The sequence below is a fragment of the Rhincodon typus genome, unplaced genomic scaffold, assembly GCF_021869965.1.
Source record: "Rhincodon typus isolate 14 unplaced genomic scaffold, sRhiTyp1.1 hic_rhity00000064, whole genome shotgun sequence".
NCBI classification, from domain to species: Eukaryota; Metazoa; Chordata; class Chondrichthyes; order Orectolobiformes; family Rhincodontidae; genus Rhincodon; species Rhincodon typus.
The window spans coordinates 94,784-101,699 of record NW_025965702.1 but is presented as its reverse complement, the minus strand read 5'-3'; positions in this window follow the sequence as shown (position 1 = coordinate 101,699).

Here is a 6,916-nt window from a genome sequence, read left to right as displayed (position 1 = left end):
AAGTTACCCACAGAAACTCCTGCCATTTCTGCACTGCCATATTCTCTGCAAGGCTCTCCTTTCAATCAACACTGGTTGGCTCCTTTCTCATGTCTTTTAGTCACCTCGACTCAATTGTAATACCATTACATCTGATTTCAGCTTCTCTCTCTCTCTGAGTCCACTGCTTTTTGTCATTTATATCAATGATTTGGATGAGAACATAGGAGGGATGGTTAGTAAGTTTGCAGATGATACCAAAACTGGAGGTGTAGTGGACAACCAAGAAGGTTACCTCAGAGTACAATGGAACCTTGATCAAATGGGCTGATGGGCTGAGGAGTGGTAAATGGAGTTTAATTTAGATAAATGTGAGGAGCTACATTTTGGAAAGGCAAATCATTATACGCCTAATGGTAAGGTCCTGGGAGGTATTCCCGAACCTTGGAGTGCAAGTTCATAGTTCCTCGAAAGTGGAGTCACAGGTAAACAGGATAATGAAGAAGGCATTTGGTATGCTTGCCTTTATTGGTCAGGGCATTGCATATAGGAGTTGGGAGGTCATGTTACGGCTGTACAGGACATTGGTTAGACCAGTTTTGGAATGTTGCGTTCAATTCTGGTCTCCCTGCTAGAGGATGTTGTGAAACTTGAAAGATTTACAAGGATGTTGCCAGGTTTGGAGGGTTTGAGCTGCAGGGTGGGTGAATAGGCTGTGGCTATTTTCCCTAGAGCATCAAAGGCTGAGGGGTGACCTTACAAAAGTTCATAAAATCATGAGGGGCATAGATAGGGTGATTAGCCTAGATCTTTCCCCCAGGTAGCGGGGTCCAAAACTAGAGAGTGTAAGTGTAAGGTGAGAGGGGAAAGACTTAAAAAGGATCTAAGGGACAACTTTTTCACACAGAGTGTGATGCAAGTATGAAATGAGCTGCCAGAGGAAGCTGTGGAGGCTGGTACAATTGCAACATTTAAAAGGCATTTGGATGGGTATATGAATAGGAAGGGTTTAGACAGATATGGGCATAATGCTGGCAAATGGGACAAGACTAATTTAGGATATCTGGTCGGTAAGGATGAGTTGGATCAAAAGGTCTGTTTCTATGCTGAAAAGCTCTATGATTCCACAGGGTGAATTCTATCATAATATGGTCACTGCTCTTTATGGATTCCTTCACCATAAGCTCCCTAATCAAGTTAGCCCCATTACACAACACCAAATCCAAAATTGCCTGTTCTCTAGTGGGCTCTACCACAGGCTGGAGACATTCCACAAATTCCTTTTCTTGAGATCCACTATCAATCTGATTTTCCAATCCATCTGCATATTGAAGACCTCCATGATTACTGTGAATGGTGCTGTTCTTACATGTTTTTTCCATGTCCTGATTTATTTTCTTTCACACATCCTGACTACTGTTAGGAGGTCTATACATAACTCTAAGCAGGGTCTTTTTTCCTTTGTGGTTCCTCAACTCTATCTATAGATTCAATGCTTTCTGACTTGATACCACTTCTTGGAAACACCCAGCATGGGTTCATGAAGGGTAGGTCATGTTTAACTAATTTGGTGGAATTCTTTGAGGACATTACTTGCATGGTGGACAATGGGGAACCTGTGGATGTGGTGTATCTGGATTTCCAGAAGGCATTTGACAAGGTGCCACACCAAAGGCTGCTACATAAGATAAAATTCCACGGTATTACAGGTAATGTATTGGCATGGATAGAGGATTGGTTGACCAGTAGAAAGCAAAGAGTAGCGGTAAATGGGTGTTTTTCTGGTTGGCGGTCAGTGGCTAGTGGTGTGCCTCAGGGATCAGCGTTGGGACCGCAATTGTTTACAATTTACATAGATGATTTGGAGTTGGGGACTAAGTGTGTCAAAATTTGCAGATGACACTAAGGTGAGTGGTAGTGCAAAGTGTGCAGAAGACACTGAAAGTCTGCAGAGGGATATAGATAGTCTAAGTGAGTGGGCAAAGATCTGGCAGATGGAGTACAATGTTGATAAGTGTGAGGTCATCCATTTTGGTAGGAATAACAGCAAAATGGACTATGTTTTAAATGGTGCAGAGGGACTTGGGTGTCCTTGTGCATGAATCGCTAAAAGTAGGATTGCAGGTACAGCAGGTAATTAAAAAGGCAAATGGAATTTTGTCTGCCATTGCTCGAGGGATGGAGTTTAAAAACAGAGAGGCTATGCTGCAGCTCTATAGGGTCCTGGTGAGGCCACACCTGGAGTACTGTGTGCAGTTTTGGTCTCCTTACTTGAGAAGAGATATACTAGCACTGGAGGGGGTGCAGAGGAGATTCACTCGGTTGATTCCAGAGTTGAGAGGGTTGGATTATGAGGAGAGACTGAGTAGACTGGGATTATACTCATTGGAATTCAGAAGAATGAGGGGAGATCTTATAGAAACATATAAGATTATGAAGGGAATAGATAAGGTGGAGGCAGGGAGGTTGTTTCTGCTAGCAGGTGAAACTAGGACTAGAGGGCATTGCCTCAAAATAAAGGGAAGCAGATGTAGGACTGAGGTCAGGAGGAACTTCTTCACCCAAAGGGTTGTGAATCTGTGGAATTCCCTGCCCAGTGGAACGGTTGAAGCTACCTCGCTGAATGTGTTTAAGGCAAGGCTGGATAAATTTTTGAACAGTAAAGGAATTAAGGGTTATGGTGAGTGGGCGGGTAAGTGGAGCTGAGTCTCAAAAAGATCAGCCATGATCTTATTAAATGGCGGGGCAGGCTCGAGGGGCCAGATGGCCTACTCCTGCTCCTAGTTCTTATCTTCCTATGTTCTTCTCCCCATCTTCCTGTCCTTGTATATCCTTGCATATTCAGTTCCCAACCCTGATTTGCTGTAGCCACATCTCTGAGATTCCCACAACATTGTACCTGCCAATTTCAATCTGTGCTACAGCTCATTTACCTTATTTCATATACTGCGTGCAATTAAGTACAACACCCTCAGCCCTGCGTTGATTCTTCCCCCTTCTCATTGTTGTCTCCTTATCTGCTGTGCCTGAAGTTAGATTCCTGACCCTTTCCATTCTCTCTGTCCAATTATTTGTCTTGGAAAGTTTAATAACCTCTGCTGAGTCTTCTCCCACTTTGACTTTGACTTTGTTCATAATTTTTCATGCAGCTGAATCACCCCCCACCCTTCCCCAACCACCACCCTTCCCGCAGCCCCACCAACTACTTAGTTTAAAATCCAATCCGCAGCTCTAGTTATGCTATTCGCCAGGACTCTGGTCCCAGCATGACTCAGACGAAGTCTGCCCCATTAGAACTGCAACCTCCTTCCCCACTACTAGTGCCAATGCCCCATAAATTTGAACCTATTTCCTGAACACCAATCTTTGAGCCACTCATTTACCTCTTGTGCTAATTTGCTCACGGCTCAGGTGGTAATCTGGAGATTATTCCCTGTTTAGTTCTGCTTTTCAATTTAGCCTCTAGCTGCTCATATTCCCTCAGCAGAATCCTTTTCTTCTTTCTACCTAGTATTTTCTTCCACAATCCTGACTGCTGCTAGAAGGTCTATACACAACTCCCTTCTCCTGTTGGTACCTACATGGACCACGACACCTGGATCTTTCCCATCCCACTCCAAGTTCCTCTGCAGCCAGATGAGATATCTGGGCACCAGGCACACAACACAGCCTTTGTAACTCTCAACTCTAGCCATAGAGAACAGTGTCTATTGCTCTGATTACATTATCCCTGATTACAACTACATTTCCCTTTTCTCTCTCTTGAATGGCTCACTGTGGTATAGTGCTATGGTCAGTTTGCTCATCCTCCCTATAGCCCACACTTGCATCCACACAGGGAGCAAGAATCTCAAGGGCAAGCTCAAGACCTGAGCAGACCCTTCTGTATCTCTCTATATACCTCACTGGTAGTCACACTCTCCTGTCCCTGACCACTGACCAAATTCAAAATAGTTCATCTAAGAGTGTGACTGCCTCCTGAAACACAATGTCCAGGTAACTCTCCCCCTTCCTGATGTGTCACATCATTCAAAGCTCGGACTCCAGCACATCCACTCTGAGCCAGAGCTCCTCAAGCAACCAACACTTGCTACAGATGTGGCCACTATGAACCACAATGGGGTCCACCAGCTCCCACATTATGCAGTTACAACACATCACCTTTCCACTTGTTTCTTAGTTCAAGGAGAAGAAATGAAAAGCTTTAGTTAAATAAAATTTAAATGCTGAGACAGCAGAGTGACTGTCTGTCATAATTGAGTTTTGAAACAGTTTGAAACTTTGCTTTGATGTTTGTGATAAGGCCTTTCTAAGCATAGTATTTATATAGTGTTGTTTGTTTTCTTTCTTTTATATAATAAATTTATGTTCTATTGTTGATAAACATCTTGTAGCCTTGTGTGAATATGCACCTGTGATTGACCATTACAGTAAGCATTCTAAAAATTAAACGTATGATCTAACAAGCTGGGTTTCATTCTAGGATCTGAGCTGTCCACTATTAGCTGGTGTCATAAAAATTGGAAACGTTATTTTAACTTCCAGAAACTGGTAGCATTCAGGTTATGTTACTTAACAAATGATACAAAAATTTAAGTTCAAATTGCACCACAACAAAGCATGAAACTCCTGGATTAGCCTCATAAACTTTATTTCACTAATATTTTCTCGGATGGAAGTCTTTACGTGGTCTGACCTGTATGAGGGACAGTGAAAATTCCTCATCATCAGCTCACTCATTAAATAGAAATTGGGGCTGTGGGTCTGAGGAGTTACTCCCTACTGAAAATAAAAACCCAGATTTTATAATATCCCCACTGCCTGTGCCAAGTTATCCTCTTTTACATATTGTCCCAGGGTATTTCCTTATGAGGTAACTCAGCACAACATTCCAAAGGGAGATGCCCAGCTGTCTCCTTCTACCTATTCCCCCTTCACCATCCTTCATGCTCTGCCTTTGTTCATTGACACTCCCCCACTTCTGTTCATACCTACTTCCCCAAACCCCAAGTTCCCTCTCCCCTTCGTCTATCTTCTCTTCTGACCATTCCCAGCCTCTGCATGGTTTCTTCTCTTCACTTTGAGACAAATATTCCCTTCTCTTTCTTACACAGTTTCACTTGAAGCTCCGACAGCTGTTGCAGATCTCCAAACTTATACAGTTAGGAAAGTCAACACTTTTGAAATGGATGTTTTACCTGGTACTGGTTCCTTCTGAATCACTGTTATTCCAGGGAGTGTAGAGGTTGTAGTGTGTGCTTCTGCAATGAGATTAAAAACTCCTTCAGTTAACAAAATGATCTGCCATTGCAAAAGATTTTACAAATTACAGATGCTTTTAAGTGGCAAACATCTGCCTTAAACTGCACTTAAACTCCCTAAGGCAAGCTCTGACAATGGGAAAACTAATTTCAAAAGAATTAACATTAAACTGCAGTATAAGTAGTACCTGTATGTAATACTGTAGGCAGTATTTTCAGGAAAAACTGTTTGATACATAATATTAGATATTAAGTCGATCATATAACGTGTGGCAAGAAGGTTCTTGTGGCACAGTGGTAGTGTTCTGTTCCCACTTTCTCCCCATACCCTTTGATTCCTTTAGCCCTAAGAACAATATCTAACTCATTATTGAAAACATTCATTGTTTTAGCCTCAACCACTTTCTGTGGCAGAGAATTCCACAGATTCATCAATCTCTGAATGAAGAAATTTCTCTTCATCTCAATCCTAAATGGCCTACTCTGTATGTCCTTAAACTGTGTCTGAAATTTCAAATCCCACTGGTGCCATAAATCTGAAACCCCTGCCACCAAAGTTTACAAAGCTCTCACCAGTTTCCACCCTAAACATTAAAACTGGATTCAGAACATCCAAACTCCATCCTGCAATTAATCAAATATTTCACCCTGAGTATAAAACAATGCCTACTCGCTACCAAGCAAAAACATGTACTTCAGAGTAGAGAACAGGTTCCCATTGCCACCTGCCCCCAAATAAGCAGCAGGTTTTTCTCTGGGAAAGCAAAAAAAAATTCTTTACTGTAAAGGTATCAAGACAAACCTCAGAGGATTTTCTGCTTGCTTCCCTCCACCCATCCTTTGCTCCTTCTATTTCTATTTCACCAACCTTTCCTGTTCCCCTTCTCCATTAGTGCTCCTCTTTCTGTACTTTCTGAAATTCTTTTTTCGCTACTCTATCTTCCTTTTTCATCTCTCTCTCTACTCTGCTATCTCCATTTCCATGCTAATTTCTTCACTGGAGACAACTATTCTCTTGTCTTTTTATCTTGATTCACCTGAATCATGCTCTATCGTAGTCTATCTGTGACTTACATCTAATTATGATGTGGAGGTGTCGGTGTTGGACTGGGGTGAACAAGGTCAAAAGTCACACAATGCAAGGTTATAGCCCAAAAGGTTTATTTGAAATCACAAGCTTTCGAAGCACTGCCCCTTTGTAAGGTGAAGTACAGAGAGGTACATAGGCACAGAATTTATAGCAGAGAGATCAAAAGATCACACGAATGGTGTGAGTGGAGTGTTGACAGATTGAATAATAAGTCTCTGCAGGTGATCAAAAGTGTCAGACGGTGTAAGTAAAGTGTCAACAGCTGAATAGCAACTGAAGGGGATGACCTATAATCCAATTAATTGAGGCAGAGAGATAATTACAAAACATAAAAAACAAGGTGGCGCTGAAGACAAAACGAATGGGCTGGAATCACATGATAGGTGTAAGAGTCGCATGCTGAGGGTTTAACCAAAGTAACAAGTAATCCAAAAACTGCACAAGCTAATTAACATTTAACTAAATAATATTTAATTGAACAACCCAATCTGAAACCCGTCAAACTGGTTGTTTACCTGTGATAACAAGGGGTAGAGCTAGATGAACACAGCAGGCCAAGCAGCATCAGAGGAGCAGGAAGGCTGAC